Genomic DNA, 26,964 nt, shown 5'->3' on the forward strand with positions numbered 1-26,964 from the left:
CGACGCGTTCCACCTTCCTCTACCTCAACAACAACGGGAAAGTAGGCTATGTTAGGCTGTTGTTATAGTGTCGCGCAACCAGACTGTTGCCTCTCGCAATTTTCAAATGAGAACGGAAGCTCTTTCCATGAGTAAGCGATAAGGTGGATGCGACGCATCCCCTCACATCCCTTTCGCAGCGGCCAAAACAGCATGTTGATTGTTGAAGTTAAGATGGCTTTGGTTTGTTTTCTGCGTAATTTCTTCTTTCACTATAGTTTTGTCGGTGTTAATTCAATGGTTTGAAATCCATAAAGTCCAATTGCTGTGAAACATATACGCACATGTCCACAATGTTGAGGAACAATTAATGCTACCCTTTTATCCTTGCCTTATTATAGCGTCACCAGGAGGCACAATTTAGCAATACAAACTTTTTTTTTAAATATTACTCCAGCACATTTCGTCCAAACATCACAAAATGTTCCTGGCCTGCAGGAGACCTGCTCCGAGGAGCACTTTTTCCAATAGTAGGCTACCTTGATTTTTCGTATCTTGCTATATTGTCTTGTGGAACATGCCTCAATGCATCAATATTTTGCTGCTTGTACCTGTATGATTGAGTGACAAATAAAACCCTCTTGAATCTTGAAAACATAATGGAGACTGACTAAAACCCAGTTAATATTTCTAACAGTCAATATACTAATTGCCAGTCACTAATCACTAATTGCCAGTCAGTTAGGGTTTACAGACTGGAGTTGTGCCTCAAGGCCATAGTGCCTTGGCTTAATTGTCTTCCATAACCAATCATTATTGATTACAGATCATTTATCTGTTCCAAATGGGCAATCCATCTGAGTTTCCAGACTGGACATTTTGTCTTAAGAAACCAGCTTGTGACATTAGACATCTATCACAGTGTCTTTGACAGCTTTTAGACACAAATACTTCATCTTCATGGAGAAAACACCCCCAGTAGCACCACTGGGGAGTCGTTCCAGTGGTCTACTGATGCAGCGACAGACACGCATGAATCTTGTCCTACTCTGGGCAGAGCTGTCCAGTGTTACTTCAACATTACTCCAGTAGGCCTAAGTGCTGTTTGAAAAACGATGTGACCAAATTCAAGGCTTTTGCAATAATGGACCAATGGCTAATGGTGACATTAATGGTGTAATTTGTTGTGTTTAATGGACACTACATGGTGATATACTGTACTGTATCTGACTAGCCATTGTCTTTAGAAAGAAATGTTACGATAGAATGGACTAGACTAAGAGAATACGAATGGCCAGCCATATAGTAAAAGGTGTAAAAATAACTAGCACCAATGACACACACACACCCACACCCACACCCACACACACACACACACACACACACACACACACACACACACACAAAACAACATATTTTTATTTTTATGCTAAAGATGGCCATTACTCCTCATGTAATGAATATAATGGTGGCCAAGAATTCAAATTTTAGATTTTTGTTTGAATTTGATTAGATATATTTGTAACAACGAAAAAACAACGAAAAACATAGCAAAAAATCACTTTCAAATGTATAATGTGTTGAAAGTGATTTTTTGCTATGTTTTTCGTTGTTTTTTATTTCTCCTATGTTTTTTATTTCTTATTTTATATTTTATTTTACTATGTTTTATTTGCCTTTGTTAAATGTTAAATGTTTGTCTGTGTCGGACCCCAGGAAGACTAGCTTTTGTCAAGGCAAAAGCTAATGGGGATCCTTATAAACAATAAACAATGAATCTGAAGCTGAATAAACATGATGGGGGACATGGCATTTTAGCATACCTCTACTGAAATCAAAGGGATTATTTCATATTTATTTCAGTCTGAGGTACAATTTTGATGTATGGTAGAAAACCTTTAATAGCATAAGTCAAGATGTATACGCTTTTTGGAATTAATGTTTTTCTTTTTATATAGTGTTAAAATCTACCCTTATGGTCCATTTTATGAAAGTGTGACTCCAATATATCATTATGAATAGCTTGCTCTCTGTTGCCATGTGCATTTCAAATTATTACCCAACCAACACAAGAATTATGTTCCTATTCCAAAAGCCAATTCAATCTTCTGTCTAGCAGCAGCTGAGAGACAGAATCCAGGGCTGTGAGGTGCTGAGATTAAGAGAAGTGAAAGGTGCGAGGATAGTGCTGGAGTGTGTTAAGAGCGTCTCACAGTTTCCAGCTCAGTCCATTTATCATTCTCAGATTCCATATGCACAGCAGCACAGGGCGTTAGCTGCAGGGAGGAGAGGAGACAGGAGGCAGCGAGGCCCGGGACAGTTACTGATGGATCACCTGCATACCTTCTACATTTCTAATTAAATCTAGACAAAAGAGGAAAAACAACAGGTGCCCAATTCTTGTACCTTTTACATTTTACACCTTCCGTCACCCTCCCCTTCTATTATTCTCCTATACAAGTACTGTAGCTCTGCCTGCTGCTGCCTGGAACAGTGACTGATTTGGAAAAATGTCTCTGGCACAGTCTGGAGACTATTTGAACAAGAATGTATCTGTAGGAGTGATGCCAAATGGAGACGTATATGCTCTCTGTGAAACAACGTCCCTGCAAGCTGGAGCATTCTGGAAAGGCTTTCCGTTTCTGTTCTTCATTAGAATACCTTCTGTCATCTTACTTTGAAGGAAACTTCAGCTCAACTTCCTTAATTCAAAGTTATTTTAAACATAATACTTTTTTCGCCCATGATACCTCCCTTCCTCACTGTGGTGTTTGATTCAATGGAACCAGTCATCACTTGGATTCACTTTTCCCACATCCAGGCCTCTTTTGATCATGAACTGTCTGATCATTTTCTTTTCTTAATATGAACCCTATATATATGGTCCTATATTTCCATGCAACATTCAGATGAAACAGCGAAAATAGATCTGTAACGCGTCGCAATGCCAAGTGTTGTGAGCATGTAGATTGGCTATTTACAGAAGAGATTTGGTGTAGAGGGACAAGAGGAGGGAGCATAATATAGATCCATGTCAATAGTCTTTGTCAAATCCCCACGAATACTGTGGTTCCTGTTGCTGCCACTCTTGCTGTTTGGAGGGTGCAAATTAACCACCTATGATACACATGAGTCACAAGCATAGACTGTAAAAAATATGGACAAAGCGTTCCCCGGGTCTAACATGAACGTAAAATGAAGCCTGTAATAATATGCTAATTCCTGATGTAAGTCGCCATCTTTGGTACCAGCTGGCCATTGGCTGGCTCCGTTTTGTATACCAGCTGGTCATTGGCTGCCCAGACAACGAGGCGGGACTTCCCCCCTTCTTCTCCGTTGGTTTTTATTTTGACTCGAGTGGGAGGGGAATCCCGATCATAGACTGTAATGGTAGCCACGCCCCTCAGAACATACGCGATGTTTTTTTTTCTTTATGGTCATTTTTTTAATTAATGGGACCATAATTTTCCAAAAAGAATATTATGACATTAGAAATGAGACTTTAAACTAGTGACTGGAAGAAGAAAGTATTCATGACCATGTTTATTAAGGTAATACAGTCTAGGTGAAGTTGGGCCAAAATACATGGGCCTCTATGGAGCTATGGGGCTTTTTGGGTCCGGTCCAGCGCCACAACAGGCCATTATATGAACTACCGATTTCAAATGAGGCTTCACGAAATATCTGGCTGACTGCCCCCCTGGTCACAAGCAAGTTCTTGTCAATTAGTAGTTTCACTGGGAGAAAGTAACGGCAACGCTATCTTTCTTCCCCAGTTCCCTTCCTTGCTGAACAGGTCCCAACCAGACCAACCAGAGGACTTAAAAGGTACAATATACAAATTACAATGTACGCAAGTTACAGTACGCAACAGTACAGTAGAGTAAATGGCATGAACCCTAGTCAACACAAACGACACAAGGACATGACCCCTCGCCTGCTTCCCATCCGTGCACACATGCCAATTGTGTTTGTTTGAGCATCCGTCCAAACCGGAGGCACCGTTGCCAGGAGCTGCCTTCAGGACTCTGGATTGGTGGGTTAGTGCTTTAACTCTACGCCAACCAAACGGCCTACAGTCAGATCCACCTCCTGCAACGTATCCAATTCAAATTGTGACGTAAGGGGTGTTTAAAACTCTGGAATGCGGGAATACAGAGGGTGGGGCTCTGCCACGTGACATTAATAGTGTTCCGTTAAGCATCTTTAATACCTGAAGGGATATTTATGACGTAGGATTCTCCTAAATGACTGTTAACGTAACATTACTTTTTACAAGCCTAAAAACTTCCAGTAGCGCAGCCTTGCCTCTCTGTAATAAAACAACACAGAGGTCTCATTAACCATTGATAGCATGCCCTGAGTCACACACTGTAAATCACCATGCAGTGACACTGGCAACACACCTGTATGTAAAAAGCCATCGTCATAATGCCACACATACAGCCTGTTAGCACTGTACTGTAGCACAGTGAGGTACTGCATAAGAAAGAGCCAGGAAACACACAGTTTATCTGTCTAGTCTGCATGTCATTGTCTCTTCACACTTTTTCTCCATTCCTTTCTCCTTCATTTGTGTTCCCGTCTTGTCCTTGTATAGCCTCATTAATGTTGTTAGCAGTACATTTGAATTTAGCTTCTTTTCTTTTTGTTGGCCACAGGCTGTGAAGACTAGACGGGAAGGAAAAGTGACGTTTGCGCACAACCTTCTGATGATTGGCGGATTGACAGCATCACGTGGTCTTGTATGCTGGAAACCTGCTGAAAACTGCCATAGTCACTGGAGATATTTTACTAAAGGCACATTTTCGACTTATATTTATCTATCGAAGAGTTCGTAACACTACACAATGGATATTTATTATGTTGGACTGTCTTTTATTAATCATAATGCCTTTAGACACATTTTGTCAGAGTATGTCAAGATGTCACTATGCATGCATTGTTATTTTGGAGTCTATATGCTCTTTAGACAAACAATTTAAAATGGTGTGTAGCAAATCTCTGTCAACATGAATTCCTCTACTACATGTTCACATACTGTATTGAAAAGGTAGCCTGTGGCATATGATTTATTTCAATCATTTCTTGTTTGTTTGTTTCTGTTTTGTTTTGTTTTGGTTTCCATGTGTTTGACTTGAGAACTTCTGGAGCAGAACAGATGATCATATTGTCTCATTATTGTCTCATAGTTATAAAAGTCACATTTTGGGTGGTTTTACATTATTGGATTAGCTCACATGGATTAGCGCAAAAACAAATCTGTAGTATACTGTATCTGTCAAGCATTACAGTAGCCACAAGGCATTATGGTCTAAAACCACAACATACCTTGTCATCTTCTGTACCTTAGTAACTATGGTACAGGTCTTACTACTGTCACGGTTTGCAGAATGACTGAACCCAAATGCAGATGAAATGAAAACACAAGGGCATACTTATAGACATGGGATAACTAGACACAGGTGAACAAAACTCAAAATCAAGACAGGGATTGGCTGGGGGACTAAGAGGACACAGGTGGAAAGCAAAGACTAATCACAATACAGGTTAGACAAGGCAGGTACAGTACAGGGGCAGACAGGAAGGCACAAAACAATACTACAAAATAAAAGGTACACAAGAAAACATAGGTCTTACCTATCGTACTCCCCTCAGGAGGGAGTCTCAGTGTGCCGTTATCTTCCAGTTATGTTAGGTGTGGTCACCGAGTCATTATAGACGTCTGACCCGTGACTCAAAGGTCACAGGGTCAGTCCCCGCAATAGACAAGATGTGTCCACCAGTAGCCATGTGTCCATGAGGAGACATGCAGGGACCGAGCTACTTGATGATTCACTGTAAATGGCTGTGGAACAAGAAGGGGCGTCAGCTAGATGACCACAGTGTAAAATGGTTTACAGTCGGTAACGACATGACGGAGAGGTCACAGTCTGAAACGTATTAAACATCAGGCATCTTCTCTCTCGCTGGAGAGACGCTGTGAAGATATCCATTTGATCTGAGAACTGTCTGTGATTTTGATGATTTATACCAGATCCATTGCCATTTATATAATTCCTTGACTTCAGCAAATTCTATATTCTATTCAGTATGATACTGTACTTTTTTATATCTTTGCACCAGGTAAGGTTCACTCACCATTATTTATATCCACCAGAAAAAAATATATTATTATTATTATTATTATAATTATTATTTCTCATAATTTACCGCATAATCGGCCAAATGGCGCAGATTAGGCAGGAGTAAAACAATGGTGCATGATCGCCTAAAGCCTAAACTATAACTTCCTGCATATTTCACCCCACAAAACCACACACATTTTGAAACTTTTCACATATTTTGCATATTTCACAACTTTCCGCATATTTCTCAACCCACATAATCAAGGATTATGTGATTATGTGTAGCCCGCATAATCAAGGATTTTTGCGTGCGTTTTTCTGTTGGGTCTAATTATTGGAGGATTATTTAAACCACTGTAAAATGTCATGTATGGCGTGTGTACACATTTTAACGTGCGTACACAGATTAACGTACGTACATACTAAATAATGTACTGTAACATTCTAGAAGGTACTGTTGTATGGGACTTTAATATTGACATCATCAGCAGTGGTGCAGTGGTGATTTCATCTTTGGTGATACGCCATTTTAATGAGGTCACATGCACGTCGCTTACACCTACAAGAGAGGATCATTGATATGCATCCAGGTTCATTCCTATAAGTATGTTCGTTCATTCACGCTGTTTACACTCGGCAGTCGGCAGCTTTTATTAGCTTTGTTTAGACGTGTGAACTTAAGGGTTGTTTTTGATCAATGCATGTGCATGCGAGTTCTCCTGCTTGGAAGTCCAACCGTATGCCGTGGTGCCACGTGCAATTAGCACTGCACTGATCATCAGCTACATTAGAATCTACCGCGTTAATGAGTCAGCCCAAAATGGCTATCATATAATGCCCCATATAATGTAGGGACCTCAATAAGTTTAGCCCGAGAACGTCTTGTAGACATAATTAGCTGGGTGTGACTGTCTCTCTGTCTAAATGTTTACTGTGATGTTTGGAAGGAGTTTTAAATTTGACTTGTTTAGTCAAGTTTATATGGCACGGTAGTTGTAGCCAAGCAACCGGATTGGTTAGAAAAGCATTCCAGCTGAGTTTTATGAGCCTATAAAGCTCACCTACTCATAGCTTTATGGATTGGTTGCTAAACTAACTACTGGTGGAACTATTACACTATTATTATTCTGTATCTGTACTTGTTTGGTGGTAGCATAAATAGTCCCCATAGTAGCTCTCCATCCATACATCCATTTTCAACCGCTTATACGTAGTCGGGTCGCGGGGGCAACAGCTCCACCAGAGAGCTCCAAACTTCCAGAGCAACATTAGTGACTTCCTCCTGTGGGATCCCGAGACGTTCCAAGGCCAGTGAGTCGATGTAATCCCTCCATCTGCGCCTTGGTCTGCCCCGGGGTCTCCTCCCAGTGGGACGTGCATCGAGGACCTCCCTAGGGAGACGCTCAAGAGGCATCATAACCATTTGCCCGAACCACCTAAGCTTGCTCCTTTCCAGGCGAAGAAGCAGCGGCTCTACTCCGAGTCTCTCCCGTGTGGCTGAACTTCTCACCCATCTTTTATTCTTTCGGTCATGACCCACACTTCATGACCATAGGTGAGAGTAGGAACGAAGGTTGCTCGGTAGACAGAGAGCTTTGCCTTCTGGCTCAACTCTCTTTTCGTCACAACAGAGCGGTACAGCGACTGCAATATACCGCTCCTGCCGCTCCGATTCTCCGGCTGATCTCCTGCTACGTCCTCCCCTCACTCGTGAACAAGACCCTGAGATACTTAAACTCCTGAGACGCTGATCCTCATCCCAGCCGCCGTACACTCAGCTGCGAACCGGTTCAGTGAGAGTTAACTCTGACATTCTATTATGTTGATTGTATTTATGTCATAAATAACAATTTTAAAGCAATTGAAAGAGAGATGCTATCAGCTATCTTTAATGTTAACCTGCAGTTGATAGAAGGCCGGCAGGCCGCAGGCATACAGAAATAGCAGACAAATGTAGCAAATTACTTTGATTACAAATTATATATCATTATTGCTGTCATTCTATCAACTGGCCTCTTGCCATTTTTATAATGCGGCCCACAGGTTCAGCTATTTAGGCATTATGGTCTAAAACCACAACATACCTTGTCATCTTCTGTACCTTAGTAACTATGGTACAGGTCTTACTACTGTCACGGTTTGCAGAATGACTGAACCCAAATGCAGATGAAATGAAAACACAAGGGCATACTTATAGACATGGGATAACTAGACACAGGTGAACAAAACTCAAAATCAAGACAGGGATTGGCTGGGGGACTAAGAGGACACAGGTGGAAAGCAAAGACTAATCACAATACAGGTTAGACAAGGCAGGTACAGTACAGGGGCAGACAGGAAGGCACAAAACAATACTACAAAATAAAAGGTACACAAGAAAACATAGGTCTTACCTATCGTACTCCCCTCAGGAGGGAGTCTCAGTGTGCCGTTATCTTCCAGTTATGTTAGGTGTGGTCACCGAGTCATTATAGACGTCTGACCCGTGACTCAAAGGTCACAGGGTCAGTCCCCGCAATAGACAAGATGTGTCCACCAGTAGCCATGTGTCCATGAGGAGACATGCAGGGACCGAGCTACTTGATGATTCACTGTAAATGGCTGTGGAACAAGAAGGGGCGTCAGCTAGATGACCACAGTGTAAAATGGTTTACAGTCGGTAACGACATGACGGAGAGGTCACAGTCTGAAACGTATTAAACATCAGGCATCTTCTCTCTCGCTGGAGAGACGCTGTGAAGATATCCATTTGATCTGAGAACTGTCTGTGATTTTGATGATTTATACCAGATCCATTGCCATTTATATAATTCCTTGACTTCAGCAAATTCTATATTCTATTCAGTATGATACTGTACTTTTTTATATCTTTGCACCAGGTAAGGTTCACTCACCATTATTTATATCCACCAGAAAAAAATATATTATTATTATTATTATTATAATTATTATTTCTCATAATTTACCGCATAATCGGCCAAATGGCGCAGATTAGGCAGGAGTAAAACAATGGTGCATGATCGCCTAAAGCCTAAACTATAACTTCCTGCATATTTCACCCCACAAAACCACACACATTTTGAAACTTTTCACATATTTTGCATATTTCACAACTTTCCGCATATTTCTCAACCCACATAATCAAGGATTATGTGATTATGTGTAGCCCGCATAATCAAGGATTTTTGCGTGCGTTTTTCTGTTGGGTCTAATTATTGGAGGATTATTTAAACCACTGTAAAATGTCATGTATGGCGTGTGTACACATTTTAACGTGCGTACACAGATTAACGTACGTACATACTAAATAATGTACTGTAACATTCTAGAAGGTACTGTTGTATGGGACTTTAATATTGACATCATCAGCAGTGGTGCAGTGGTGATTTCATCTTTGGTGATACGCCATTTTAATGAGGTCACATGCACGTCGCTTACACCTACAAGAGAGGATCATTGATATGCATCCAGGTTCATTCCTATAAGTATGTTCGTTCATTCACGCTGTTTACACTCGGCAGTCGGCAGCTTTTATTAGCTTTGTTTAGACGTGTGAACTTAAGGGTTGTTTTTGATCAATGCATGTGCATGCGAGTTCTCCTGCTTGGAAGTCCAACCGTATGCCGTGGTGCCACGTGCAATTAGCACTGCACTGATCATCAGCTACATTAGAATCTACCGCGTTAATGAGTCAGCCCAAAATGGCTATCATATAATGCCCCATATAATGTAGGGACCTCAATAAGTTTAGCCCGAGAACGTCTTGTAGACATAATTAGCTGGGTGTGACTGTCTCTCTGTCTAAATGTTTACTGTGATGTTTGGAAGGAGTTTTAAATTTGACTTGTTTAGTCAAGTTTATATGGCACGGTAGTTGTAGCCAAGCAACCGGATTGGTTAGAAAAGCATTCCAGCTGAGTTTTATGAGCCTATAAAGCTCACCTACTCATAGCTTTATGGATTGGTTGCTAAACTAACTACTGGTGGAACTATTACACTATTATTATTCTGTATCTGTACTTGTTTGGTGGTAGCATAAATAGTCCCCATAGTAGCTCTCCATCCATACATCCATTTTCAACCGCTTATACGTAGTCGGGTCGCGGGGGCAACAGCTCCACCAGAGAGCTCCAAACTTCCAGAGCAACATTAGTGACTTCCTCCTGTGGGATCCCGAGACGTTCCAAGGCCAGTGAGTCGATGTAATCCCTCCATCTGCGCCTTGGTCTGCCCCGGGGTCTCCTCCCAGTGGGACGTGCATCGAGGACCTCCCTAGGGAGACGCTCAAGAGGCATCATAACCATTTGCCCGAACCACCTAAGCTTGCTCCTTTCCAGGCGAAGAAGCAGCGGCTCTACTCCGAGTCTCTCCCGTGTGGCTGAACTTCTCACCCATCTTTTATTCTTTCGGTCATGACCCACACTTCATGACCATAGGTGAGAGTAGGAACGAAGGTTGCTCGGTAGACAGAGAGCTTTGCCTTCTGGCTCAACTCTCTTTTCGTCACAACAGAGCGGTACAGCGACTGCAATATACCGCTCCTGCCGCTCCGATTCTCCGGCTGATCTCCTGCTACGTCCTCCCCTCACTCGTGAACAAGACCCTGAGATACTTAAACTCCTGAGACGCTGATCCTCATCCCAGCCGCCGTACACTCAGCTGCGAACCGGTTCAGTGAGAGTTAACTCTGACATTCTATTATGTTGATTGTATTTATGTCATAAATAACAATTTTAAAGCAATTGAAAGAGAGATGCTATCAGCTATCTTTAATGTTAACCTGCAGTTGATAGAAGGCCGGCAGGCCGCAGGCATACAGAAATAGCAGACAAATGTAGCAAATTACTTTGATTACAAATTATATATCATTATTGCTGTCATTCTATCAACTGGCCTCTTGCCATTTTTATAATGCGGCCCACAGGTTCAGCTATTTGAGTATCCCTCCTATAGAGCGTCGCAGTCCGGCCCCCTTTCAGAACGGCGAGTGGCCCAGGAAATGATTCTCCATTCATTTTCTCCATAGGCATTTCAAAAAGTATTTATTTAAAGACGGTTACGCCGCTGACAAAGCCAACTCGGATCGTGACAAATCATGACAATGAACACAATGTTTTGGGCCGATCAAATAATTTATAAGAAGAAAAACAAAACAAATAGTGTTGTCTCCATAGGCGGAGCTTGAAGTTGACGCTGGGGGGTGCGACTGCTTGGCCAACGACACCCGTGCGCGTGCGATTTTTTTAACCTTTATTTTATTATTTTAGCGTTTTTACAATGCCCTAAGGGGAAAAAATGAGTTATTTAGGTAGTACAGCAGCTCACACACATGCACTACAGCCATACAGCGAGTCATCATATCATGATAAGAGAGATGATTACAAACTACAGTCAGAAGCCAGAAGGTATTAAAGTGCACCCCCTGAACCCCCCCAAGCTCCGCCCATGGTTGTCTCCTGCCTTTATTTTCTTCTTTCTAATGATTTGATCGGCCCAAAATATTTTTTATGCCAGATTTAGCTACTACTACTGCCGCAAGTTCCCACGCAAAGTGCTAGTCAGTAGATATACTAATCACTTACCCAGGACTCTTTATATATATTTTTTGTGCCATCATGCTCGTTTGAGCCTACACGTGTTTGGGAATATTGTTGAAGGTTATGATATTTCGTCAGCTGACACCCAAGCCATGCAGAATTTATTTGATATCTCCGAGTCCGACATCTGATCTGGGGTCAGTCTGACAGACAGACAAGAGTCCTTGGCAGCGTCCAAATTCAGCCCCTATAGCCATCACCGTGAGTGACTCTAGGCAACTTTTCTCAGACTGGACACTAAGAGAAACAAAACGTAACTGTTAGCTCAATCACATTGTATAATACAAAATATTATAATCCAAATTAGAAATATATATATTTTTAACTATACTGCAAAGCTAGAGATAGAAGAGAGATGGAAGATAACGTACACAGTCTCAACCACTGTCACGAGTTGCTTGCTCGACAAGAAGCACAGAACTGGGGGCACAGTGGCACAGTTGCTAGTGCTGTCGCCTCACAGCTAGAAGGTCCTACCATACCATACCATACCGGGTTTGATTCCCGCTCGGGACGCTGCGGGTGCTAGCGGCGTATTTCCTCCTCCGCGTCATCAGTGCCCATACCTGAGGCGAGGTTGGCGAAAGGGCCTTTCTGTGTGGAGTTTGCATGTTCTCCCCGTGTATCCTAGGGTAGGTTACAGGTACCCTCACAAAAAACATGCAGTAATCCTGGTCTCTAAACTGCCTCCCCCTGGCCAGCCGGGGCGCCTGATGGAGGGGAAAGGAACTGGTTGGAATAACGTGTTCCTTCCACGCGCTACGTCCAACCAGGGAAACTCCCCCCTGTCAAGTGTAAAGGAGCAACTTGGACACTCAGGCATGAAGTTGCTCTGCCCATGTCCCCCATATATGGGGACTAGGTTGGCGGAGGGTGTGTAAAGCCCAGGATCACATTAGATAATTGACACAGGGGTGAAAAATGGGTTACAAAATCGTGGGATAAAATAGAAGAAGCACAGAACTGAGGACAGACTGACACATGAAATTAGTCAGGCTAGAAAATGGTTTCGAAAGTGGGCGGAGTTTACCCTGAATCTTAACTTACGCCTGTTCCCCATATACACCAGACCACCTATAGACAGTAGAAAACAGCGAACGTGCGCGCGCGCACACACACACACACACACACACACACACACACACACACACACACACACACACACACACACACACACACACACACACACACACACACACACACACACACACACACACACACACACACACACACACACTCAGCAATACAGTGGAGTTTATACAGGCATATGACTTTATCCCTGGGATATGTGCACACATGTGCATTCAATTAATGGCATCAATTATAGGCGCTGAGGCTCATCTGAACAGTCCAAACCTTTCACCATGCATGATTAATTTCTGCACTCATTGATGACTTGATGGATGACCCTTTAATAATCAGCAAAAGTTGAAAGCCTTTGAAATGCAAATCTGCTTTCCTTCTAGGAACTGCATGCCTCCAGTCACTGTGATGTGTGAGTTGGGTTTGGCTGAGCTATGAAAGACACTGATTGAATTTGTTTCCAGCCGGGCAAGGAGCTTTAAAGGACCTATAACATAAAATTAAACTTTTTCAATTTATTTTGTGTTTTTGGGGCTCCCATATGTGTTTTCTATTCCCACAAATAACCAATTTTGAACAATCAGGCTTTCATATCATATAGGTGTTTTAATGGAAATTGCTCTCAGGAACAGCTCAACTGATTTTGGCCTCATCGTGATGTCATCAATGTCACCCTACTTTGTATAATTCCTCCTCTTCTTCAGTCTTTAGTTCAAAAATTGTATTTCCACTTTGTTTACAATGTCCACCATTGTTGATTTTCCAAGCTGGCATGGAATGGAAACGAGCCTGGTTTTATCTAGCGTCAGTATTATAATGACTCAAATATTAAATAATGTGCATATCAGCACCCCCACCATCTCAGGACATTGTGGTACTGCAGCCAAAACTGCTTTCAAAGTCCAGAAAGAAATGACAAGGCCTGGTTATATCAGAGTGGTGAATGGTGATTGAGGCTCAAACCATTAGAAATAACTTTGAGGGACATAGACAATATGATATTAAATATTAAAAGCAGTTTTAAAATGCATGTTATTTGCACTTTAAGTAAAAGCTTTGTTTAGATATATGTATAGCTGTTGTCTCAGTATTAGCTAAAAGGTTTACTATACATCACTAAGAAGTCTGGAGAAAGTTTGATAGACTTGCATTTGATTTGATGCAGTAATACATTCACGGTCAGGAATGTTCTTGTCAATTGGACACTATAGGCCTACTATAAAATCCATCACAATGCAGCTCGAAGGTACTGGAAATATGGAGCTAGTTAAAACAATGGTCGAGCTTTGAGAAACGGTACATTCTTTCAGTCGAAAACCCTCCCAGGACATCTATATATATACGGGTTTCACTGTATGCCTTTAAATAGCTGTCACCACTGCAGGGAGGGAGTCACCACCTGGAGCCACCTTTAACAGTGAGGGAGAAACGATGTTCTCACTCTGTTAAATTAGAAGTCAATCAACTATATGGGTGCTTATAAATCTCTTACAATTAGTGTCTAATATGAGTGTGATTTCCTTGAACCAAAGCCCAGACCAGAAAGAGCTCCTTGTGTCTGGACATTGTCCAAGTATAGGCTCTGTGTGGCCACAATGCATGCGTATGTGTTCGCACGCTCCCCCCTGCCTACCACTTGCATGTGCACCTGAAATGCCCACAAGGGCCCATACCCACAGTTGCACAAGTGACAGCACCTGGTCAAAATTACCTGTGACAGAGCCAGACATTGATCAGCAATTAGCAGTGCACGGATACTGTACCTCGCATGGCCCCACTGGACCAGTAAACAGCAGGGGAGAGCTTAGCGATCAGATTTTACAACCAACACCTGCCGCACGCAGGCCGGAGGTACCGAACACTTCTCAACAGTCACTCCATTAATTCAAGGAATATGAGTTCATTTATGTGGTACCCGGCTAAATGTTTGAGAGCAATGATGTCCGACATCACAATGAGGCAATAGGTCTCACTCTCTTATTGTGTACACATAAATTATGCCAGATTGATTAGATTATTTTAAATAACATTTTAACCACTTGGAAAATGGCATTTAAAAAAATAAAATGTGCATGATATAATGTCTTGTGAGCTTGTAGTTCTGCTATTTTAAAATAATTTCTGACATTTTCCGCCTATAATGACATACCTAGACTTTTTTAAGCAATATTAGTATAGGCCTACATTTTCACTTATTGTTTTGGGGAGTTAAAGGACCACTTCACCACTTTTCAATCTATCTTCATAATAGGTCCTCACTAATAATCATGATAAAATGGCACCATTTTATTCTACTCATTCTGTGTCTCATAGGAGGGGCAGTGGGCAGTTCAGAAACCCGTCCAGCAGTGACATCATTGTTAGTCAATTTTCTTTTACAAAAATGTTTAGATTTGTATTATCGTGAGAACGATGGCTTTTCAGGACTAGAAAGCCTGCAGTTTCTATTAGCTTGGATTCCCCATCGATCAAGGGGGCTTCTCTGAACAAAGCTTCTTTGTGTAGACAAACACTAAAACATTACAGTGTTCCCGCCCCGGTGCATGGGTGGGTGAAGAGGAGTGAAGAAAACTTAGCTCCAGGCAAAGCAAAGCTAAAACTGCCAGAGAACTGACAATTAGAAAGAGAGAAACGGATTGATCCTACTGACAGGACTGAGCATTCCTCTTCGAGGCTATAGCCAGAGACATCAGCTCACATGGAGACGACATAACAGAACAGAATACGTACGGGATGCAGAGGTGCTGCAAAGCTCCGGTTTCAAACCATCCATCAAAAGGTGGAACTCAGACCAAACAAAATTAGGCTGATAAAAGCCAGGCTTAATGCCACATACTTGGTGTCAAGGTTTTTCGTCATAAGAATACAGCTGTCCCAACACTGCAGGCATTGAAATGCAATAATAAGATTAAAAACTCTGAACTATAGATTGCTTTCAAATTCAATAGAGTGCAAACCTCCACCAACTCTGTACAATTTGATTTGTCAAGATGTGAGTGACATATTTTGCCCTATAAAACCTTGTTCTTTAACCTTTTCTACAAAAAACATAATCCTCTCTCTGTGTCAAGTGCCATAATTTCATGAAAATCACAAATTACACATTTTTGCCTTGATTATGACCTTGACTTTGACATTTTCCACCAAAATGTTAATCATCGCTTTGGGCCAGCATGCTTACAATTCCCTCCAAGTTTCATGAAAACCTGTTAATTTATTCTTGAGTCAAACAAAATTGGATATACATATAACCTCGATCCAACTCCACTGGCAGAGGTTATAAACTATACAAATAGGATATATCAACTATGCCAGACAAATACCATAGCTATTTATACCAAATGCTATATGCAATCCATGTCAATAAAACTGAATATATATTTTATTAGCAATTATATTGATAACATTTTTGATTACCGGGGGAATTTATTGTTGCATGACAATTTCCAATTGAGTGTTGCGCCTTAATACTGTACTTTTTTTGAGTGGTGCAACCACTCCAAGGAACAGCAATGTCCGTGTTCACCTATGTGTCCGCCTATGTGACGTTAATGAGCACCAGTATGACTATTAGTACCAGTAGGGGCACTGTTGTGCCAGAAACAGAGAGATAGTGCTGCACTGTTGCATGCTAATGAGAGAGAGAGGAGGGGGGTGGGGGGTGGGGGGTTGCACCACTCAGTTCACACGGGTGTGATTTTTTTTGTTGCTAAAACCAGCCAGGTTCAGACCAACAGAAAGCCTGCCAGCTGTGTGCGGTTCTCTCTAAGGCTCTCTTCAACATTGTTCAGACCAAGGACCCCTTCGCTGTCAGCAGGGACCCCCACTACATATTGGATTCATGTTAAATGTGTGTTTTCAGACACACTTAAACACTCAATACTTTCTATAAGCTTGACCTTCTTTGGCTCGTTACTTGGTCTGCTATATTTTCCGTGTACAGCAAACCGGCCTCTTCACCAGGCTGAAGTTCCCCCCAGAATAGGGATGGGAGGGTTCAAGTGGTTCATGTAAAAGTACAAAAATAAAGTCCCTATCCTATCACACACATATTTGTCGGCATGTGGTGATGACGTGGTCAAGGTGAGAGAGGTTCTACACGTCAGAAGAATCCACAGACAGAGAGAAGTGTAACAAAAACCCAGATCATGTAGGGAAGTCAACACCCAAACCAGAATGAATTAATTCAGCATAAGTCGTACTTCACAACACGTTATTTATGACTTTGCAGATGCTGAGCCAACACATGGCAAACATACAGTATATGTAAACAATTATAACACGCTGTATGTTCTTACACGCGTGCAACTCAGCACATTACTGTGAGTTGAATATAAAAGCTACCAAAGTGCTTTTAGAATATCCGACCTCCCAGATGGATATCTGCAATCTTGTCCTATATATGAACACACACTGGAAGCTGTGGTAACCATGAAGTCTGCACCATTATGTAAAATAATACAATGTTGCCCGATTGAAGCGACAATCCAGGACTTTTCGGACACCATAGATGCGCCACCATCTTTATTGCAGGTGCAATTACTTCTCTGGACATACAACTTATGGATTGTAGATTTACACTTCTTATTTATGTCCATCTAAGTCACAAGAAGACCCCGTTTTGCATCTCGATCCACAGGTTTGGAAGCACAAACACTATTGACTTCATCACTGGCATAGAATAGAGGCTACACTTGTGCAACGGTAATCATCACACACTATCAATTTTAGACATTTAGTGGACGCTCTTAATCCAAAGCGATTTACAGTAAGCAAGAACAATGCATGGTAATACATCAAATACATAGAAAGTAATCTTGCAGTAGAATGATCTGTACAATGAAACTATGAGTATACAACACTATAGAATTCTATGTCTACATTAATTTTGTCTTTGCATATATGCCTGCAAGGTCGTCGAGGACAGTAAGTGCTGTGGGCTAAGGTGGAGTCTGAAGATGTGCGTTTTCAGACTACGGCGGAAGATTGGGAGTGAGTCTGCAGTTCTGATTGCAATGGGAAGTTCATTCCATAGTTTTGGAGCCAGAAGAGGGAAGCGTCTGGGACGAGTGGTTGTCATTGTTTTAGTGAAGGTTCCGCCAGCCTCCCTGTGTTGGCTGATCTGAAGTAAGTGCTGTGGGCCAAGGTGGAGTCTGAAGATGTGAGTTTTCAGACTACGGCGGAAGATTGGGAGTGAATCTGCAGTTCTGATTGCAATGGGAAGTTCATTCCATAGTTTTGGAGCCAGAAGAGGGAAGAGTCTGGGTCGTGTGGTTGTCATTGTTTTAGTGAAGGTTCCACCAGCCTCCCTGTGTTGGCTGATTTGAGCGAGCGGGTAGGTTGTAGGGGTAGATGAGTGTGTGTGCGCACATTGCGCAGCATGTTAGTGTCACCCACATGTGCAGTAGACACTACTCCCATTGTTGAGGAGAAGGAGCTAAATGGGAGGTATTGGGTATCAACAGGCGAGTCATACATCAGGACGTTGTTTTCAGCACGTACTGTAGGAGGATCTCTCTGTTACCTGAGAGGATGTGGGCTCAAGTGGAAGCCACCAAGCGATCGTGCACTTTGTCACTTTGAAAACCTGCAACTATCCCCTCTGCCTAATAACAGGTGAGTTTGAGGAATGATGTCCGGAAGGTAAATACAGGAGAAGAGCTGTAAGCTCAGGTGGATGACATCTGTCTTCACCCCCCAGACGCTTATGCCCCTATTTCCACTTGGTTGCACATGGTGTCGAGCACTGGAATTAGACAATCCTACAAGCTCACAACATGCCATATGCTGTGACGCGCTGTGAGCTTTTAGATCGGCTATTTTTTGGTGCGAGACACTGGCACGCAACTAACAGTTGCATGCCAGTGTTTACACTTTACAGTTTAAATCAGGCCTGCATGTGTGTGATCTGTGATGTTGAAACTGATCTGAGGTCCGCATGCAAGAATCACACTGCACAGCAACAACATCTGACACAGGCCAACGCCGTTGGCCTGTGTCAGATGTTGTTGTTGTGCAGTTATTAAACTCATGATAACCGCATGCGTTTTCACCGTTGGCCCAACGGTGAGAACGCATTGGTTATCCTGAGTTTAATAAATAAAGGCTGTCAAAAGATGAGAAAGGAATTCATTGAGATTACTCATAGCTTAAATCTGTGATTAATTTGATCAACTGAAGACAAGAGGGATAATTGTGTGTTTTGTTTGCCAGCCTATTTACAGAAGTGAGAATGGAAGAGAGCATGGAATGGAATGGAATGTGTGCATGTGCACGTGTGTCTGCGGTCAGTAACGGAGCCGCTGTCTGACAATTAAACTCATTGCTAGAAGAACCACGATATCTCTGCTGTCGGGAGGAAACCTCATAACTCCAAAATGTTCATTTTTCAGGAAATTAAATTATAAATTTTTCAGGAAATTAAGAAAACCTTATATTTAAAGAAAAAAGCAATACAGCCTCATCAAAGTTGGTGTTGTAACAGAGACATTTTTGCAATGTAATTGCAACGATTTAATGACACTAAAAATACTTTCTGTTGGAATAAAAACCTTCTTTAACATTCCAACTGTGTTAATGGTCTAGTATTTTGGTCTAGAGCCGACTTTTGAAAATAGTATTGAAAATACTGGAAGGGGTCACATATTGTCAATTACTTCCATGAGAGGGGAGAGGTGGTGGAGTTAGTTGCTTTAGCAGACATTTTGAGGGTTCAATGGAGTTAAGAGGTTTTGCCTTTTTTACTACTTTCCATTGGTTCAATATTTTCGAAACAACTCACAGACGTAGGGGGTGTTCAATAGCACTGATGTATTCCTCCCTGAAAATTTGATTAAAAGTATTACAACATCTAATGAATTAATTGATTAATTCTGTAAATTAATTAAGTACTTGAGTACAAGTACTTGAGTAATGCACACATTTTGACAGTCCTAAAATAATTACAAAAGAACCTAGTGGTGCTGAGATGGTACTCAAGTACTGTACTTCAGTGTCATTTTGAGTTATTTTACTATATTTACCACATAGGCTATTTGAAAATGGCACATCTACAGTAGATGTAAAAGCTCACAGCACGTCACAACACATTTTGAAAAGTGTTGGTAGCCTACTATAGGTATATACGATATACGATACGATGAATGATGCATCTTTTTTTTTTATATCGCTGCGAGGTAAAAAGCATCATATTTGAAAACAGTGATGAGGTGAACTAATTAAGGAACAACCATGTACTTGAATTTACTGTTTAAATACATTCTGAATACAAAACAGACTACAATTATACATTGTAGTATTTCTACTTTTAGTAAATCTAGTAAAACTACTTTTTCCACCGCCCGATACTTCCTAGAACTCCCCCAAGGACCCCTGGGGCTCCCTGGACTGGACCACTGCTTTAGATCCCAGATGATGATTAGCAGATTTCCTCTGGACACCCATGGTGTGATATTGCTCCCTCTGTGCAAATCTATTCCACTTCACTTCCTCCTGCAGCCCTAAACAGGGCCAACCCAAACTGTACTGTGCAGAACAGATAGTACACAGTACACATCATAAAGTCTGTGGGCATAAGGCCTGCTGAACTCAGTGTAGGCTAGGGGACTTTGGCCCAACATTTCCCCAAAATGACCGAAAGCTATATAAGCAAGTTGCATCTGTCTTTGATATACTGTACTTTCAGAAATTGACTGAAAAAAAGAGACATGAACGTGCGCACGCGCACGCACACGCACGCACGCACACGCACGCGCACACACACACACACACACACACACACACACACACACACACACACACACACACACACACACACACACACACACACACCAGATCGTCTGTGGTGCCCCAACGACCCTCCGGGGTTACGGGGTGAGGGGACTTTTACAACTCAATAAACTGAGCAGTGAGCACCTTGATCATATGCATCGACATGACGCTTGGTTTTCCGGTCTATCCAACATGGAGGAAAAGTAACAAACAAACAAACAAACACATCTTGATTCATATTTGACCAGCGCACCGCTGCCTATACAGTATAGCTTTGACTGGAGTTTTGTTTTAAGATGTTCATGCCTTTATTGAACATAAACATAAACATAGGTAGACAGGAAACAGGGAGAGAGTGATGTAAGGTGACACGCAGAAAAGGTCGTATACGGATCTGGACTCAAACCCGCAACGCGCTGTCAGGCTGCATTGGAGCCTAGGGCCCTATCTTGTGCCCCCCTTACCCCTTATCCCTAAACTTATTTGCCATTTTTGAAATCCTTTTTAAAAATCAATTTTGTGTCACATTATTGATTCCTTCAGCAAGTCCCCATATAGTAAGCAGCATAATGAAAAGTGAGCAGTCGTTAATGAGGTCAATAATGGCCGCCTCGTGGTTCTTGCAGTTGCTGTCATAACGCACCATAATCCTGGAAATGCTCATAGTGTCGAAAATGTACTTCAGAGAAGTTGAACGGAGTGCAGTGAGAGTGGGCAATCTTATATCACAGCAATACGAACATGGTTCTTGCTTTGTGCGTAAATCTGTAATTGGTGTTCCACCAACACCATGGGACCAGTACAGCCTTGAGGTAAATTTAATGTCGTGAAAGCTCTTTAGAGCTCGGTTCCATATTACTACATGCGCACAACATGTCGCAACAGTCCCCAATCTGTTACAAGCTACCATAGTGGAGTTATGGAGAAGAGGGACATATATTAAAAGCCATAAAGAAGATGGCATAATGAAAAATGCCACCCTGTGTTACCATTTCATGTTCACGCAGAGATTTTACTGCTGATATTTTCCTCCTATGCTGGTCTGCTATAAAAACGCCCCTTGCAATTACCGTGACACACTGCAGAGAATAGAGCTTAATTTCACTATAGGCAACACAAAATGTGCTGTAATAAATTATTGTAACAAGGTCTTTCACCATTAAGCTGGTTTAGCTTGAAGCCACACCATACTGTATGCAGAGCTTTGTTTCAACAGAAGAGCGCAGGAGAGGGGGATGGATCGGCTCATAACTCCACAACCAACGGTTATTTTCCACAAAAACCAAGACAGAACCGAGCTGTGCCAATTCTGCTGTTATGTCCTGTCAAATACAATGATGTCACTGTTATGCGTGCACGTGTCACTCTGTGCGTGAGTGTGTCTTTCTGTGTGTGTGTGTGTGTGTGTGTGTGTGTGTGTGTGTGTGTGTGTGTGTGTGTGTGTGTGGGGGGGTGCTGGGGGGGCGTACATGGTCAGCTGTTGGCCTGCTAGCCCTGCATGACTGATGGCTAACAGAGTCACTGGCGAGGAGCTCCACAGCTGCAGTAGATGATGTCTGCACATTGCCAAGCAATGCAAGCTAGCATTCCACCCAGTAAGAGAACTAGAGTAGTGGCACACAATGGACACACACAGACACGGCACACACGTCACGCACGCAACGCACACACGCACACGCACGCATACACACACACACACACACACACACACAAAGAGAGCAACACCTAAAACATCACCACTGCTTTCCATAATTTAATAGTATTTTTTGGAGCCTACACCATATCAGTGTGAGTGATTTGGACTGTGCACGTCTTTCCATTTTCCACCTGGACAGAAAGAAATCCCCCAAACATAATTGCCTGTTTATAGATATATATATACAAACTAATTAACAATTCTGCATACAGTATAACAACCCATAAACAACGTTAGCCTCTTAGTTAATAGGGGTATCTATGTACCTATTGTATGAGGTAACGAAAACTAAAGGCCTCTATTCCAAGAAAGTCCCCAATATATTCCTCTGCCAGCACAATGAGTCAATGGAACTATTGCATAACTGAGGCTGTGAAAGTCGGCCATGTGCCTTGTGATGTGGCATGTATAAATCAGATTACAATTCCAGTATCACCTACAAATCACTGTGGTTTTAGCACATGGCCTAAATTATGAGGAGATAGTGTCATATGGAAATTGTCATGACGGGTCTATGGGTTGTTTGCATCTCTGCTTTCATGGCAGCGCCCTCTAATAACAACTGCATATAAATATTACTATAAATCTGCATGCACAATCCCACAAACATCCCACAAACGTGGACATTTGTTTCAGTTCTGTTTTGCCTGCATGTGTGTTTATGTGTGACCAGCAATTGCAACGCATACTGTAATGTAGCCATGTGTGACTATGACAGTATGTCGAGCCTACACCTTTATCAGTATAAGCCTGTGCTCCTACTGCATATTGATCTTTTTTATCAAATAAGATCTTGAAAACTAATGGCTGGATTTCCATAGTTTATGTTGTGCCTTTTCTTCAAGCTCCCCAGATGATGGACCCTACACATATTGGAGACCCAATGGACTTTCTTGTAGTGTAGCCAAACCTTCCACGTACAAAAGTTATCGCAAAATTGAAACAGAGAGAGTGCACTACAATTTGCAGAGTGCATTCATGCTCCATGGAACAATTTGACTGACCCGACAACTTTTCGTCGTCGCCCTCTGCCCCCCTGTTTGGACCAGGTTGAAATGGTCTACAATAGTCATCAATTTATATTTTTAGTTGGCGAAGGGACGTCTATCTGGGATAGACGTCTTCATATCGCTTTATATATATTGAGTGTACAGTACATCCAAAACTGTTAACTTTTCAGAAAATGGAAAAATGAACCTGTGTTCATGTTAATTAGTTACATTTATGAAACCCACAGACAGACTTAACCACTTTCAACCTGCCATATAATAACAACAGCAGGGGGATTCTATCGAGATCCTGAAGGCCTCACGGTGAAGATTTTTAACCGGAGACAACACAAGGAAAATATCTCATTGGTTAATAAAGAAACAAGCGCTGTTGTACCTGCACAGAATGGAAGCGGAGCGTCCAGCCTGCCTTAGTGAGAGACAGTGTGATGATAGCAGCAAAATAAATACAATATATTCGTGAACTTTTTTTTGCAGGGCTAGCAGAGAAGACTTTGCTGGCCCTGACTACATACCCACCACTGCATAACATTCATATTGGTCTGCTATAAGAGACTAGATTATGTATTATGCTGCCAGGGAGACTACACATAATGGCAGGTCTTTACAGTAGGCTACCGTATGTATTGTTTAAAACAGGGACAGACATGTACACGGATGGAGAATCAAGTGGGTGGAGGCGGAGCCATTCCCAGAGTGTAACAGTACGTTTTAACAGTGGGCGACCAACGGCGAGCATCGCTTGAATTTCATTGGCTATCGCCCACTATCGCCGGGCGACGTCGCCCAAAGATGAAATATTTTTATCTTTTCAGCCGACACTCCCCCGCCCACTTTTGACCATCGCCTGTACGCCTGCTATCGCCTCTATCGCCAGTAGTCGCCGGGTCCCATTGACAAATAATGCACTTCTGGAAAATTCGTCTGGCTGTCGCCCGCTGTACTGTAAGGCCCCAAAGTAGATTAAATTGTAGGGAAGTCCGTCCACATAGTTTAATTGGACTGTGCTTTCCTATCAGAAATACTTCTGATAGGCCAACTTCCAGACATACTTAGTTGCTTATTTGTTTATTCTCTGCTCTTGCCGGCCTGTTTGAGGTGATGTAGATGTTATTTGACAACTCTGCACCTCCTGCAAAAGAGTGTCAGTGCACGACTCAAGGCGTGTTTGCCTCAAACAGGACGCATACGTAAGGTCTTGTTCAGTGATTCAATTCAACACATGCAGTGCCAGTTCTTCATTGGTGCAACTGTTAAAATCACAACTAATCTATATGGTTGTCCAGTAGATAATAATAACCTGCTACCATATGGTATGTATTTTTTTCCACACATGTACAAACTCACAATTCTCACAAAAAAGAAAAGAAAGATATTTCAGAACAAGTGGTCATTGACACACGTGTGACGTGCAAAAATCAATAATTTATGTTGGCTTAATAGGGGTAAAAACGTGAGGCTCCATTGACAGCCTCCGCCAAATCGCCAATCCGTGAATCTCACGAACACTACATCTTGTCTACATCTTTCTCAGACACACAGGCTGACAGATACAGACATGCGCTCACACTTACACTTATTTTGTGAATTATAGGTTAGTATACTGTAGGCCTACATTAACATTATGAGTATACAGAAGCAGGACAATGAGAGGGCATCGCCAGTTGTCTCCCATGAAGAGAAATGTTAAACATGATTTCACCCCATATTAAGCAGCAGAACAGCAGCCCCCCATCACGCTCTATATGAGACTGTATAGGATCAACTTAAGAATTTACAAAATCTTTCTCTGAAATGTAAAAAATGAGTAAAAACTGTTTATCATAACATATATATCTGCCTAGTAGACTGTAGAGGGCCATGCCCCAGACCCCTATGGCAGGAACTTGGAAGTGTGTTCCTAATGTTCATCTGTTAAGGAGACAATTTTAGCTAGTATATAGCAACCAAGTCAGGTTTCAGAAAATAAAAAAATAACTAGGGTGACAAAAAAGACACATGAGCCTATTCTTTTAAGATAGCATCTACTGTTGCTCATTACGCGTTGCGAACTTGCGATGCTTGTATATATCGGCTATTCTTGCTATTTCTGGGTATTGAACAGAGAGCAGCGGCAGTGCACTCGAGCGCAACGGCGCCAGCTACCTCTTGCCGCGCCTCAGCAGATTGAGCAGAAGTTCTTAGCCGCCGATCTGCATATATGGAGCCGTCCAGCAACTCTACATCTGACCTCACGGACGCCAGCTTAATAGTTTAACTCCTGCTTCTTAACTGTGTCATAATAAGAAGCTCTGTTGTTTCAGCCGTCAGGGCGTCTTACTGGTTGATAGTACAGTAGGTTGACAGGAAATGGGAGAGAGAGATGGGGAGTGACATGCAGCAAAGGCTGTCTGGATTGGACTCGAACCCATGGCTCGAACCCATGGCTACATTGAGCCTAGCTGGTACCTGGTACCATATTGGGAGATTATATGATTTTAGTGTATACGAAGATTTCTAGACCATATACTTCACTTCATTGAAAGTGTTGCAGATGATGCTGCCCACCGTAGGTGTTCTGTCTTCGATCACACACAGTAAAATCTGGACTATAAATTAAAAGGACCGTACCGGTGACCTGACGGGTGTATGCCATTGACTATGAATCATATCGTATCGTATATTTAACATTAATGGCAATTATCTTCTAAAGCATACGTTTGTTTTTTAAGGAAACCACAGGATTACATTATTTTGAGTATAGCTACAGTAGCCTAAGCCTACAGTATAAACATTTGACTTGATGTTGAAACTAACCCAACACAGCAAACTTTATTGTGCGGTTAGATTTTATATGCAATTTTGACAGTTTTCATTGCATTTGTATGCAATGAAAATCTAGCAGAAAAGAATCTCTGGAGAAAGGATTGTTCTAAATTCGACCATGACTTTATAAACCACACAATGGTGTTTGGCCTACAGTGACTTAATTATTCAGTTAGGGTAGTCGTTCGTTCAAAACTTTCTTTGCAATCCTGTCAGAATATCTCACGACCCACTTTGGGTGTCCAAGCTACTGGATGAGAAAGTACAGTATATCCTGTTTCTATCCTAATGTACTACAGTCTCATTGCTGATGGCAATCTATCCCAAAGCTTGAGAGGAATGCATGTGATTCTGGGCTGGTGGTTGATGTAATGTGATGTGATCGGTTCCTCCTTGAGCCAGGTTGAAGCTATATGACTGCAGCTGTTGGGACATAATCGCTTCACTTTACCCCAAATTCCCAGGAAATGTCAGCTTCTATACTCGTCGTTCAGACAAAGATAAGCTGTTTACACACCGCGAGTATTGTAAAAAAGGTCTTGTTGATGTGTTGTATACTGGGCAGCTAAAGGGGACAAAATGGCCATGGGCAAACAAAATGTTTGTTGTGAAGTTCATTTAAGTAAAAATGTTGGTCAATCACTCAGCTATTCGTTCTGTTCTGCATAATGACAAAATGTTCAATATTTCAAACGTCTGTCAGCCGTTATCTCCCCTCCAATGCCAAAACAGCCTTCTTTGGAATTACTACCTAACAAATCAACAACAAAGCTGTGTCTCTGACATAAGGAATTCACCTTCATTAATCTACACACATGGAAAGACAGCTATTAATGATTAATGATGTTGTTTTGTCTTTCTTCAGTGGGATTGTTCATTTTGACAAAAATAAAGTT

Source organism: Protomyctophum parallelum (genome assembly GCF_964188405.1).
Source record: "Protomyctophum parallelum genome assembly, chromosome: 9".
Classification (NCBI taxonomy): Eukaryota; Metazoa; Chordata; class Actinopteri; order Myctophiformes; family Myctophidae; genus Protomyctophum; species Protomyctophum parallelum.